General features: G+C 39.1%; 1 long non-coding RNA gene across 1 annotated transcript in view; it reads left to right on the forward strand.

The window, feature by feature from the left end:
* LOC123348049 overlaps nt 1-15,545 on the forward strand; it is a 45,822-nt gene that overhangs the window by 13,085 nt on the left and 17,192 nt on the right. The window contains exon 2 of the long non-coding RNA XR_006573154.1: nt 10,750-10,864. This is a non-coding gene — a long non-coding RNA (uncharacterized LOC123348049). The remainder of the gene's footprint in view (nt 1-10,749; nt 10,865-15,545) is intronic.

Genomic DNA, 15,545 nt, shown 5'->3' on the forward strand with positions numbered 1-15,545 from the left:
ATCCGGATCCAGTTTCTGTGGGATTAGGCCCTTCTCTACAGATAAAACAGCTAGAAGCCATTAACCATTTTTATGTAACAGCATATATGGTTACACAAAGGGAAGTTGATGATGTTTTCACTTCTAGGAAGTAAAGACTTGGATATTAGCATGTAAGGTTTTATAATCTTTTGGAGGAAGGTGGGTAGCAGTGATAATGTAAGTGAAAATTAACTTTAGGAAAACTAGTTTGCATAAAATGAGAACTAACCTGAATCTGAACTAAAGTTTGAAAAGTTCAGAGCCTTTTCCCCCCTTCTCATCCAAATAATTATTCATTGTTGCTCACTTCACATCTGGGGTGTGCCTGGGACTGCCATTTGTATAAATGGGAAAATTTGGGATAGGTGGATCTGTTGGATAAATAAAAACTTGATAGAATAAGATAATGAGCCACTTTTAGATTTCACTGATTCACAGTAAATGATTTATCCAATTTAGCCTTTTCTTCTGTTCCTAAAGGCTGTTTTTGTTTCTTGTTTTGTTACTCAAAACTATTCAGCAAATGGTTTATGCAAACAAATTTTAGCCTATGGTTTGTTCAGGAACTGGCCCAAAAGAGAATTCATTGTAATTCATTTTTCTTGTCATGTGTTTGGTCACATATTTCTGTTTCCTGGTTGGATGACTCAAATGAGATATTGCGGGGAGAGTTCCATCTGCAAATTAGCTATTAGGCAAATAATGAAAATGGATTTTCAGAATGGCCACAAGAACACTTCTGGTAGTGAATGCTCTACCAAAATATTTATTTACACTAGGATTCATGCAACTTTTATGTTCACTGAACATAGTTGTATATAAACAGGCTCAGTTGCCAGCAAGCAAATAAATGGGTCAATATCAAGATAGTTAATATCAGTATGTTCTCTCTACAAGTATAGTTAAAAACACCATTTTATTGTGTTGGCCAGCACTAATCTATGAATCTTTGCCCGTTTGAGAACCTAAACCAAAACTTTAAATTCTGGAAACATTGGGGCATTTTTGGAGGTGTTAACCTTTCTTCATTTCTCTCTGAGACTCTGCTCCTAGGATTGCTTGCACAGATTGGGTAACTACATGCCAAATGTCTATTAAGACATATCTGTATGCATACACAAATTAGAGGTACAATTATGTATGTAGGTGCCACATACAGTTGCATACCTAAGCTATGAAAATCAGACCTTTCAGCTGAAATGAGAATATTGGTAGGAATCAGCACACATCTCAAGCTGTAGTGGCATAGTAGTGAAACAAACCAACAAAAACTTTTAATCCTGTCAGATTAATTTCCTTTAGCATTATTAACTTTCTATAATCCCAGCTTCATGGTTCAATATTAGTTGCGTCAATAATGTACAGTAAGGAAAAAGACGTACTGCAAGATCAGATGAGTGAAAAAAGCAAACATTTATCCTATGCGAAGCTACATGTCTCCTAATAAGAGACATTTTGGAGATCTCAACATTTTCAGATTTGGAACAAAGCCAAATTTTAAATCTCAAAATTCTTTGCAAAATAGAACTGTTATCCTCTACACAGCTGTAATAGAAATATTTCCCGATTTTAAATTTCTAATAAAGCTCAATTCCAATAAATACCACAAAAGAACATCTATTGAAAAGCACAATGGATTAAACAGATATTCCTAAAGCAGTGTAAATTAACTTCACTGTGTACAAAAATTGCTTTTATACACACGTGTACAAAAATTGCTTTTATACATTTTTAAAAGGGTCAAATTAATCCCTCATGAAACTCCATTGACTTCCATGGAGAAATTTAAAATCTGAATTTGACTTAATAAGACAATGAGAATGATCACTGTATATTCTTATTACATATTTCCAAGTGGTCGTTCATTCTGGGAGGCTATCCTTTCTACCCCAGTGGAATCACCAATTGGTATGTTCCAGCTGTAGCTATTTTAGGCAAAAACCGGGGGACTTCCATTGTTGCAAAGTCAGTTTTAGAACATTATTTTGTAGCTGGATCCCTGTAATCATGAATGCTTTGTCCCCAGCTCTCACATACTTCATCCTGGGCTTAGCCATCTGCATTTCCCCAGAGCAGCACAGCTGTCACAGTGGTTCATAGCTTGAAATTCAGCCTTGGATATAGCTCGGTCTTGCTCCTTATAGTATATTCTCCAGTTCCTCATCCAGTCTGGTTTTAAAATGACTCAAGCCCTCTCCCCGCCACCTTCTCCCCCCTGTTAACAAAATATTCCAGCCTAGAAGATTTCATTGCTATTCAGCCTAATTTTCCCTTTGGTCAATTTCATTCTTAGCCTACACTATTCATTGCACTCCTTGCTGCTTACAACCTTAAATTGTTTGTAGACAATTATCATTCCTCCCTTAGTCACCACTTGACCATGTTTAGTTCTTTTACCCTTTTCTTAGAAATAAATCCCTCCAGAAAGCTAGTTACTTTTGTTGCTGCTCTCCAAGTTCTCTTGACATTTTTAATAGACCCCATAAGGATAAGCGAGAGTGAGCGGCTGCTAAAGCATTCTTTGTGAGGGCCCCTTTCGTTTGGAATGCTCCTTGAGCCTGGTCCAAAAACCCCAAACCCAAGTAGCCTTCCACAGGTCTGCTGCAGAATCCACATGTTTCATTGTTACAGGGCTGTGGTAGTTGGGAGGGGATTTCTGTCTATGGCAGAAAGTGAGTGGGCTAGAGATTTTAGTTAATATGGGCATCTATCAAATGCTGACTACTATTAGAGGTGATTGGGGAGTGGGAATGAAGGAGACATGCTGCTGCATTCACTCAGGCCCTGAATGAACAAAGATACTTAGATATGTGCTTATCTTTATAAGAGACAGGGCTCAATCCTGCCAAGAGGCAAGCATGCTGCTTTGAATCCAACAAAGCACTTGTTTTGACTTTAAGCTTGTGAAGTCTTGTTGACTTCCACTGAGCTACACAAGGTTACCCCAGCTGTGAAGAACAGTCAGAATGAAATGCAGGAAAGAATATTCTGTGTGTAACATCCTCGTTGTTTGTACACTGTGAGAGAGGTAACGTTTGAGTTAGTTTCACTCAAGGTTTCGTAAGTTTGGGTGTGTTCCTCCGACTCAGTATGGTAAAGGCAAAACAAGTCAGGCTCTGTGTATGCAGGCGGGTTTATGAGGATTTGTCCAACCATCTGTTATGAAAGCATGAAACTCAGTCAAAAACAAAACAAAAACTTTCTAGCTACAGTAAAGAAGACTCACCTGGAGTGACAGGTTTGTAAAACCTATTAAAGTTTGGCAAGATAGGCATCAGCTTTTGCTTCTCTTCTCACCCCTTTACCTAACTCCTCTAGGTTTCAGTGTGAAAGATTTTTCCATAGCCCTAATCATAACTTCTGAAAGGCTTCACATTTCTTTAGTTATTACCGTCTGCCCTCACTAAACAGAATATCCTTCTGCTCATCAGATATGTATCTTCCATTTGACAACCTATAGTGCCAGAGTATGCATTAAGACGTCAAAAACCTATACGGTACCAGCTCTGAATCTCACTATGATATGCAATATGGGCAAAGGATACTGAATATTGACAGGCCAAATGACCTATCGGGGTCTTCCAAATATATGCCCAGTGCTTCCCAGAGTGATAGACAATTTGGAATACGACAGTGCTTTCTATTGCTGTTATGTAACCTCCTTCATCTGACCCAAGACAGAGAAAATCCTAAGCCTTCTCAGGGCTGGAAAATATAAACTCATAACACATGCCCAGAGATCTCCCACTGGGATTCATAACAGTACATAAATTGTTTATAACAAAGGAGTTGCCCTGGAATTAGAGCTAGAAAATTGGTGCAGTTTTGAATGGAGTTGAGCCCATTTACACCAGGTTTGGATTTGGCCCTAAATTCCTATTCTGGAGAGCTGTTACAACACAGAGATTGTTTGGCTTCAGTCACAACATTGAATGAAGCTCAGTAACAACGTTTTTGAAAACCCAAACTGGAAAGGTTCCCTAGTCCTTGTTCCTCATTATGGGGCATGTCTTGGGTTTGCGACAATGACTCTTAGAGCACAGCTGCCTGCTTGCAAGCAGCATTTGACACCAGCCCAAGCTGCCTTATTTACATACAAAGCAATTGTTATAGTAGCTAGGTGTGAGAGAGAACACCAGCTGTTCTCTCTCTCTTCCTCCTTATTCACTGTGCCAGTTACAAACAAACAGAGTTTGCAACGCCAAGTTGCAAGAGGTTGTGGGGAATCAGTCTTGTTCTTTTCTATTTCCTTGACAGAAAGGTTTTGGGTTAAAACAGGAAACAAGAATGTGCAGCCCATTCCTATCTGAATTTAGCTCCTAGTGGTCTTTTCTTTTCCTTTCAAAACATGAATAAGATCAAAAATAAAGAAGTGTCAGCATGCTAGTGTTTCAGTTTCTAATCAGTTCACAAATGGCAGGAAATTAGCTTGCTTTCCCGAACATCTGTTCCACTTCTGGCTCAGAAGGTTGGAGGCAAATGCTATCTGTCAAATGTAAATGGTGAGCATCGGTAATAAATATACTTTTCAGTTTTCAAACAGATTCCCATAACTGTTGCTCATTCATCATATTACACTACAGCAGAATGCATTGCATTCTCCTCCCGCCATAAGGAATGATATCCTCTGTTAACAAGATGATGAACTGCCTCAGACTGAGGCTCAGGAGACAATATCACAGGCCTGTATACTTGCTGGATACCTTGGAAGCTAGTACAGAATAATGCTTAACATTTTTCAGGTAACATTTCCAAAAGCTCCTAAATGGCTTAGTTTCAAAGCCCCATTTTTGAAAGCATCTTAGGCACTTAGGAGCCTAAGGCTTTGTCTACACTACAGAGTTAGGCTGAAGTAAGGCAGCTTATGTCGACCTAGCTCTGTAAGTGTCTAAACTCCAATGTTGCTCCTGACAATGGAAGTTGCCTAATAACTCCACTTCTGTGAGACACATGGTGCTTAGATCGATATAGTTAGGGCGACACAGTGTCTGTGTAGACACTGCGTTTCTTACATCCCCTGTTGGCTGTCAGCCCTGCATGGGGCTCACAGCTAGAGCCCCACACCCTGGGGCCAACAGTCCAAGCTGTCAGCCCCCCCTCAGGGCTTACAGTGCCCCACAATGCCTACACAGTTAAGTCGTTGGAAGCGCTCCTGGTGAGAATGCGCACCACTGACATAGGGGGTGGAGCATGGACATGAGCCACCGCAGTATTTACCGCTGTGGCTTTACATTAACCTAACTTAGGTCAACTTAATTTTGTAGTGTAGACAAAGCCTTAGTCTCATTGAAAGTCAATGGGATCAAAGGCCAGATTTTCAAAAGTGTCTAGGGGGGTTTACAAAAGCACCTAAGTCTCATTGACTTTCAATGGTCATTAGATGGCAAACCTGCTTAGATACTTTTGAAAATCCCAGGAGGCATGTATCTGCATGCCTAAAGATCTTTGCAAATCTGATCCTGAGTCACTTTTGAAAATGGGACTTAGGAGCCTAAGTCACTTGAGAGCTTTAGAAAATGTTATCCTTCACCCATAAAGCTGCAAAGCTCTTTAAAAAGGTGAATAAGAATCATTATCCTCATGTGGGGAAACTGAGGCAGAGAGGTGACAGCAATTGACCATGAGCCCACTGACCTCAGTATCGGAACTAGAACTCAGGTCTCCAGATTTAGACAATGGTGTCCTACCCACTTGCCTTCACTGCTGCTTGTAGGGCCATTTGAGCCAACACACACCAATGGTGCACATTTAATAAAAAGCAACACTACCACTGTGTGTAACTATTCTGTGTTTCTAAGAGGTGCATAAAGCTGATCTAATGACAGCGGAAGCAACATTGCCTGCTATTGCCAGCACTGCATGAGCAACTCCTATCAATAAACTTTAACAAAAAGGTAGATGGGGCAACCCCCTCACAAAAAAACCCTGCCTCACTGCTACTAAATATTAGAACATTAAAGAAGCCAACATATGCATCATTAACAACAGCTTCATAATTCTTTGTCTCCTAATAAAAGGCACTTCTCTAATGGTTTCATTTCAAATGCAGTACTCTGGTGCCAGATTGAGAACTCTTTATCTGCTCAGTAGGATTAGTCATTGCTCTGCTATCTTTAATCACCTAGAGTTGTACTTTACTTACTTGAGTAGTTGAGCAATAGGAATACTTGTGGAGTAAAGCAACAGTGGGTGAAATGCACCCAGGGGCCAGCACAGGGCACACTGGGCCAGAAGGGAGACTCAATATTGTGTAAGGTTTTCCTATCTCTTCACAGGGTGAATTTCAGTCAGTGGGAGGAAGGGTGGCAGATTCACTATCTTGAGTATCCTGTACAATTAAAACATATGACAGGACTAGATTATGCAAGAATGCCTGATGCTGGGGTAGCTCCATTGAGCTCAATATCAAAGTGATCAAATGCACGCTAATGTAAATTAAAGATTGCACAATCTAGCCCAGAATTGCAAACGTTGAACTTGCACATATTTGGATTTGCCATTACTTATCGAGATGGAATTTCTCAGTCTCTGAAGGTTGGTATATTACGTCATGGGCTCTTTTCACCCACTCTGCCTTTGTTTTCTGAGTCACAGAGGCCTACTCTTCCAATATGCAAGGTAATGACACAGTAATCACATCAGACTAGTAAGCTTCTGTAGATGGGGAAAACCCAACTTATGAAAGTTTGATTTGTTTTTGCTTTGGTCACAGTACAGTATGAAGTAGCTGTGAGTTCTGCCACTAATAGTTCTACCACTGTGAGAAAATACTGTAACAAAACTGTAAGATCTTCAAGGCAGGGACCATAGAGCCATTTACATTTGCAACGGTACTTACCGGTACATAGCTAAAGATACAGACAGATGCCTAGAAGGATTTTTCAGAAGCACTTTAGCAGGGTAGGTGCCTAACTTTCATTGCGTGTTAGACAACTAACCTGATTATGCACTTTTAAAAATTCTACTAGGCATCAATCTGCATCTATAGGCATCTAAGTACCTTTGTAAAAACATGGACATATGTTTGCGTAGGTGTTTGTTCAGGGCTCTGCACAATGGAAATCTAGGCCTGGTTGGGTCCGTTAAGTGCTACCACAATAAAAATAAATTTTGAAAGAAGCAAACTAACAGCTAGATTTTGATACCTTGAGTCATTTTGCAATCAACTGGAATCAATATGGAGGAAGATGGTACTTTACGTGCAGAGAGGTGGCAATAACTGTCCCTAAATGATCCAGATTATGATTCAATATTATCGAGCAAGGTTCTGCCACCCTTATTCAGGCTGAGTTGTACCTTGCAGGATAAGTAGAGTAGCCCTGTTGAAATCAATGGCACAACTCAATTGAGTGAGAGTGGCCGAATCTGGCTCTTACGAAGCACTGTAAATGTGCATTTGTGCTTTTGTTAAACAATCTTACCAACAAAAAGAACAGGAGTACTTGTGGCACCTTAAAGACTAACATTTATTTTAGCATGAGCTTTCGTGAGCTACAGCTCACTTCTTTGGATGCATAGAGTGGAACACACAGACAGGAGATATTTATACATACAGAGAACATGAAAAGGTGGAAGTATGCATACCAACAGGAAAAGTCTAATCAATTGAGATGAGCTATCATCTTACCAACCAAATTCAAGAAGCACAATTAGAGAATTATAAATGTCACCTATTTATAGCCTTTGAAAAATTCTTATTCGAAGTTATGTAGTCAGAGTTTGAAAAAAAAAATACACATTTGTCTGTCTCTGTGTGTGTGTTTTTAATGAGATTCTAGATATTTTGCCTGTGTGTGTTTGTGTGTGTTTAATGGGGTATATACAGTGTATACCATTCTACTGTAGATCTGTTTCCCCATCTCACACACATTTATTTTGCATAATATTAACACTAACCTTTGAGTCACCCACATCCTGGTATGCATCACCACATTTTTCTTATGAAACAGAAGAGAATCTTCGCATATTCTCTGACACACACAGTGATAAATTGCATTTTTTTCTCCTCTGTTTCTTTGTGAAAAGAGGACTGTGTGGGAAAATTCTGACACCAACTCCTACTTACTCTTCGGAGGTATTGTCTATAGAACAGAAATTGATATGCCCTTCAAAAGCCATTTTTCTCTTTATGGTATGCAATTTACAATGCCTGCTTTAAAAAAAAAAAAAAAAAAAAAAAAAAGACTGAACATTGTCCCAGTTTTGTCTGTTTCTCACTCAGTGTAAATTATATAGAAATCATCTTCAGAACTCTGTGGCCTTGTCTACACCTGGAAAATGACCAGATGTAGACAGTGCTATGTTACTTTTCCCCTTCTGCACCAGGATTGTAAATAGTTTGCAGAGTTGACAACTCTCATGATTGTATCGTGAGTATTTCCATATTTGAAACTAGTATTTATTTGGTGTATTTCTTCAAGACTCAGGGCTTGGCTACACTTACAAATTTGCAGCGCTGCAGCAGGGTGTGAAAACACACCCTCTGCAGCGCTGCAAATTGCGGCGCTACAAAGCGCCAGTGTAGTCAAAGCCCCAGCACTGGGAGCCGCGCTCCCAGCGCTGTCCGTTATTCCCCACAGGGAAGTGGAGTACGGACAGCGCGCTGGTGCTTTGATTACACTTAGCGCTTCAAAGCGCTGCCGCGGCAGCGCTTTGAAATGCAAGTGTAGCCAAAGCCTCAGCTGCTGGAGTCAAGAGATTACAAGAGAATGTCCGCTTCCATTAGTGCAACATTCCCTGTGATACAATAACAACATCAACACACTAGGACTGAGAGGAAGGAAGGTCCAGTGGTAGGGCCTTAGTCAGGGACTTCAAAAACCTGGGTTCAATTGCCTGCTCCACCACAGACTTCCTGTGTGACCTTGGCCATGTCACTTAGTGCCAGAATTTTAAAGTGCATAAAGATGCAGATAGGATTTTCAAAAGTACCTAGATGCCTAACTTCTATTGACTCAACAGGAGTTAGGCACCGAGGTGGTTTGAAAAATCTTGTCTTTATGCATACCTTTAAAAATCTGGCCCTTAGACTGTCAGTGGGACGTAGGTGCCTAAATACCTTTTGAGGAGCCAGGCCTCAGTTTCCCAGATATAAAATGGGGGATAACAGCATTTACCTTACATAAACTCCTCCTTCTTCCTTTAGCCTAGCTATCACCTTGAGTAGGTTGATTACTTGTATCAACAGAAAAACCCTTTCCATCAACGTCGGAAACGTCTATTTTATAGTGCGACAGCTGCCACTGTTCCCAAAGTATTGTAGGTATACCCTCAGATGGGGGGCATAAAAGTTCCTGGACAGACAGACAGAGCAAATTTCCCTAATCTAGATAAACTCTCGGAGACTGAATTGGTTAATCTTGAAATTCCTACTCAGGAAAAACTCTCGTGAAATTTGTTTTCAGGCACTGTATTCCAGACAAACATCTCTAATGACATATGTGAAAAAGCATGAAGGAAATTTCCTTTATCTTCATGTTCCAAGTATCCCTTACCTTTTCTAGTAAACAAACAGAATTAAAACCCAGTCCCCCCACCCCACAAGTATACATGGCCTATGTATAATAACTTTAATCGTGAAAAAGCCTGTATTGTAGCCCATTGATGTTTTGATAAAAGGAAGCTACAGCTGTTTTATTTATTTATTTATTTACTAAATCCTATGTCTGGCTCCAAAATGGATACTGTAATGATCTGAACCAGCAACAAACATCCCTTAAAAAAAGCAATGAAGATAGTCAAATGAAGCCACAGTGCAAGGATTCGGAAGAAGAAATCAATTGGCTGTTAAAAAAAAAAAAAAAAAAAAAAAACTTTTTCAAGCACCCTGAAGCTTATTGCCAGTAATTCAGTACATACCTGACCAAAAAAAGTTGTCTAACTGGTTTTGTTGTTTCAGCTGTACTGAAGTAGGAGAAGCAAACAAAGACTTAGCATTTCAATTAAGTCTAACTCTGACATTATTTTCAAGTAAATATTTATAATCATTGATGATGTCCCATCATCTCAGAGAGAGGCTGGGATACCAGAGTTTTCTGTCTAACAAGTTAATCATTGCAGTTTCTGACAAGGGGTGGGGAAGTATAACATTTACTACCCTTCAGTAGGTATAAAATATTTTGATAGTAAAGAAAAAGCTGACTTTTTCTCTGTGATGGAGCTGGTAAATGGACAGAGTTTCTCTTCTATCCTTAATATTCCACCAGGTCAATTATTCATGTTATCAAGTGTCATAATCTCAATGCAATTTGCACTATTTTTTTTTAATTCAGATAATGGACTGCCAAGCAGTAAGATTCTTTCAGCTCTGCTGTTATAAACAAATGCTTAAGGAAATGAGGCCAAACTTTATTTCAGTTTCTTTTACATGTGAAACTTCCATTGAGAAGAAGAATACAGTATTAATTTATCTGCTCTGCAGTTCTCAAGATGAAGTTAGCAGAAACAGCTAACAAGTTTTTGAGGACATGTCAAAAATCTTCTCCCCCAAGTGGCTGTTAATAACCCCCAGTGCAGCATTAGCAAGAAACTGCAGGTTTTATTGTGACATGGCAACTTCAAAGTAATTGTGTGGTTGTGATTATCCAATTGCAATTCTCTGTAGCAGCTGTTAAAACTTAATTTGCAGAACCATTACATCAGACATCATAATGTAGAGCTAGGCAAAATAATATGTCAACTTATAATAGAAAACTTCAAACTTGTATTCATCCATTCATTCTTACTCAGGTAAAACTAAAAGAAATTAACTGAAGGTGGAGAAGGGCCTATGAAAGTACTAATCACCAGACAGAACGGAGACAGCTTATCTCTCTGATCAACAGATACTGGTTTTAAATCACAGGTAAACAGTTCTAAAATGCATGAGACCACTTAAACTTTAATCACCTACATAAAGTGGGTTTTTTTTTTTACTCATTGTAATTGAAAAGGGAAGGGGGGGTGGGGAGACATGTACCTTTTAACAAAGTTACTAGGTCACCCTGCAAGATTATAGAGTACTTGCCACACCCAGCTAACCTTTTGCTAAATGCAGTATTGAATAACTGAAAGAACAGAGTGAATGCATGTACACTTTTATAGGTGTGTCTGCAAAATATGAGTGGTTTGACAACTATTTATTTAGCCCAGTTAGTCAGTTGCTCATGCTAACACACACATGCAAACACTCATGTTGGTCCCTATTTAGAAAAGCCGAATATTGGAAGAAGCAACTATACCAGGGATAGGCAACCTATGGCATGAGCTGATTTTCAATAATAAATGAAGACGTGGCACACCACTTCCGAAAGGTTGCCGACTCTTGAACTATACTCTGTATGAGTGTCTGGCTTTTCTAGAAATAGAGATGAATTTGCAAAACTTCATATTTGTCAGGGCATGTTTGCTTTGTTGAAAAAAGGGTCCCTTCCTCCTGCATCATTTTTTTTCAAAGTGTGATTATTGCTAGTAATATGCTAAGAACAAACTCTAAGAACAATGGATTAAAGCAATGAAAACCCGGATGAAAGCTTTTCTTATAGTCATTCAACTAGCCTTTTATTTACAAACCTACTGCACCCTTGAAACCTCCCATCTTCTTATTGATTGTTTATAAAGAATATTTTCCCTTTGCATTTGTCATTGGGGATTATATATATTGTTAATCTAAGAATAAGGAGACTCTTTATTTGCTATTTAAAAAACCTGCTTGCAGTGAACTCTTATTTAATTTCCTTCTATAGTTCTTTCCATGCTGTATGAGTAGAACCTGCTACTCTTCTATGGTCCTATCTAGACTGGGGTCTTGTCTACACTGGAAATTTGACCTACAGACCTAGAACAGAGCTACATCAGTCAATTTCCCTAGGTAGGCAAGTCCCTATGAGATGTATATATTTCAGCTGAGTTAATTTCAGTTCTGTAAATTTAACTTGATGTAATACCCATCTTAACACCAATATAAACATAATTTAACACCTTCAGCTTTTTATTACATAAGAACGACCATACTGGGTCAGACCGAAAGTCCAGCTAGCCCAGTATTCTGTCTTCCAACAGTGGCCAATGCCAGCTGCTCCAGAAGGAATGAACAGAACATGTAATCATCAAGTGATCCATCCCCTCTCGCCCATTCCCAGCTTCTGGCGAACAGAGGCTAGGGACACCATCCCTGCCCATCCTGGCTTATAGCCATTGAGGGACCTATCCTCCATGAATTTATCTAGTTCTTTTTTTAATCCTGTTATTGTCTTGGCTTTCACAACATCCTCTGGCAAGGAGTTCCACAGGTTGACTGTGTGTTGTGTGACGAAATACTTCCTTTTATTTGTTTTAAATCTGCTGCCTATTAATTTCATTTGGTGGCCTCTAGTTCTCGTGTTATGAGAAAGAGTAACAACACTTCCTTATTTACTTTCTCCACACCAGTCATGATTCTATAGACCTCTATCATATCCCCCCTTAGTTAACTCTTTTTTTTCAAGCTGAAAAATTCCGGTCTTATTAATCTCTCCTCATATGGAAGCCTTTCCATACCCCTAATAATTTTTGTTGCCCTTTTCTGAACCTTTTCCAGTTCCAATTTTTTTTTGAGATGGGGTGACCATATCTGCACACAATATTCAAGATGTGGGTGAACCATGGATTTATATAGAGGCAACATGATATTTTCTGTCCTATTATCTATCCCTTTCCTAATGATTCCCAATGGTGCTTTTTTGATCACCGCCACACATTGAGTGGATTTTTTCAGAGAACTGTCCACAATCACTCCAAGATCTTTTTCTTGAGTGGTAACAGCTAATTTAGACCCCATCATTTTATATGTATAGTTGGGGATATGTTTTCCAATGTGCATAACTTTGCATTTATCAACACTGAATTTCATCTGCCATTTTGTTGCCCAGTCAGTCAGTTTTGAGAGATCCTTTTGCAGCTCTTTGCAGTTTGCCTGGGACTTAACTATCTTGAGTAGTTTTGTATCATCTGCAAATTTTGCCTCCTCACTGTTTACCCCTTTTTCCAGATCATTTATTAATATGTTGAATAGGACTGGTCCCAGTACAGACCCTCGGGGGACACCACTATTTACCTTTCTCCATTCTGAAAACTGACCATTTATTCCTACCCTTTGTTTTCTATCTTTTAACAAGTTACCAATCCGTGAGAGGACCTTCCCTCTTATCCCATGACAGCTTACTTTGCTTACGAGCCTTTGGTGAGGGACCTCATCAAAGGCGTTTTGAAAATCTAAGTATACTATATCCACTGGATCCCTCTTGTCCACATGCTTGTTGACCCCCTCAGAGAATTCTAGTAGATTGGTGAGGTATGATTTCCCTTTACAGAAACCATGTTGACTCTTCCCCAGCAAATTATGTTCATCTATGTGTCTGACAATTTTGTTTTTTACAATAGTTTCAATCAGTTTGCCTGGTCCCTTGCCGGCCTGTAATTGCTGGGATCACCTCTGGAGCCCTTTTTGAAAATTGGCATCATATTAACTATCCTCCAGTCATTCAGTACTGAAGCTGATTTAAATAATAGGTTACAAATGACAGATCGTAGCCCTGCAATTTCACATTTGAGTTCCTTCAGAACTCTTGGGTGAATAACATCTAGTCCTGGTGACTTATTACTGCTTAGTTTATCATTTTCTTCCAAAACCTCCTCTAGTGACACCTCAATCTGGGACAGTTCCTCAGATTTGTCGCCTAAAAAGAATAGCTCAGATTTGGGATTCTCACTCACATCCTCAGCCGTGAAGACCAATGCAAATAATTCATTTAGTTTTTCTTATCGATCGCTTATTGAGTACTCCTTAAGCATCTCGATCATCCAGTGGCCCCACCAGTTGTTTAGCAGGCTTACTGCTTTTTTTTTTTAAGTATAAGTGCTATTACTTTTTGAGTCTTTGGCTATCTGTTCGATTTCTTTTTTGGACTTCCTAATTATATTTTTACACTTTACTTGCCAGATTTTAAGCTCCTTTCTATTTTCCTCGCTAGGATTTAACTTCCACTTTTTAAAGGATGCCTTTTTGACTCTCACTACTTCTTTTACTTTGTTGTTTAGCCACGGTGACACTTTATTGATTCTTTTACTATGTTTTTTAATTTGGGGTATACATTTTAAGTTGAGCCACTATTATGATGTTTTTTAAAAGTTTCCATGAAGCTTGCAGGGATTTCACTTTTGGCACTTTGCCTTTTAATTTCTGTTGAGGCTCGTTCACCTGCACATCTACCAATGTGATATATGCCATCATGTGCCAGCAATCCCCTTCTGCCATGTACATTGGCCAAACCGGACAGTCTCTATGCAAAAGAATAAACGACACAAATCAGACATCAAGAATTATAACGTTCAAAAACCAGTCAGAGAACACTGCAACCTCCCTGGTCACTCAATTACAGAGCTAAAAGTCGCAATTATTCAACAAAAAAACTTTAAAAACAGTCTCCAATGAGAAATTGCAAACTGGACACCATTAAATTAGGCTTGAATAAAGACTGAGAGTGGATGGGTCATTACAGAAAGTAAAACCTATTTCCCCATGCTATTTTTCCCCTACTGTTACTCACACCTTCTTGTCAACTGTTGGGTTGACAAGAACAGTTGACATGGGTCATCCTGATTATCACTACAAACTTTTTTTTCTCCTGCTGATAATACCTCACGTTAACTGATTACTCTCATTATAGTTAATATGACAACACCCATTTTTTCATGTCCTCTGTGTATATATATCTTCCTACCGTATTTTCCACTGCATGCATCCGACGAAGTGGGTTTTAGCCCATGAAAGCTTATGCTCAAATAAATTTGTTAGTCTCTAAGGTGCCACAAGTACTCCTCGTTCTTTTTCCTCATTTTTGTGTAGTTCTCCTTTCTGAAATTAAATGCTATCGTGTTGGGCTGCTGTGGTGTTTACCCGACCACAGGGATGTTACATTTAATTATATTATGGTCACTATTACCAAGCTGTCCAGCTATATTCATCTCTTGGACCAGATCCTGTGCTCCATTTAGGACTAAATGAAGAATTGCCTCTCCTCTTGTGGGTTCCAGGACTAGCTGCTCCAAGAAGCAATCATTTAAGGTGGCAAGAAACTTTCTCTCTGCATCCTGTGCTGAGGTGATATGTACCCAATCAATATGGGGATAGTTGAAATCCCCCATTATTATTGTGTTTTTAATTTTAATAGCCTCGCTAATCTTCCTAAGCATTTCGCAGTCACTATCGCCATCCTAATCAGATGGTCAGTAATATATCCCTGCTGCTATATTCTTCTTATTAAAGCATGTGATTACTATCCATAGAGATTCTATGGTACAGTTGTTTAATTTAAGATTTTTATTCATTTGATTCTACGGTTTCTTTCACATATAATGCCACTCCCCCACCAGCACAACCTGTTCTGCCCTTCCAATATATTTTGTAGCCTGGTATTACTGTGTTCCACTGATTATCCTCATTCCACCAAGTTTCTGTGATGCCTATTATATCAACATCCTCATTTAATATGAGGTACTCTAGTTCA

The sequence above is a fragment of the Mauremys mutica genome, chromosome 13 (assembly GCF_020497125.1).
Source record: "Mauremys mutica isolate MM-2020 ecotype Southern chromosome 13, ASM2049712v1, whole genome shotgun sequence".
In the NCBI taxonomy this organism is placed as follows: Eukaryota; Metazoa; Chordata; order Testudines; family Geoemydidae; genus Mauremys; species Mauremys mutica.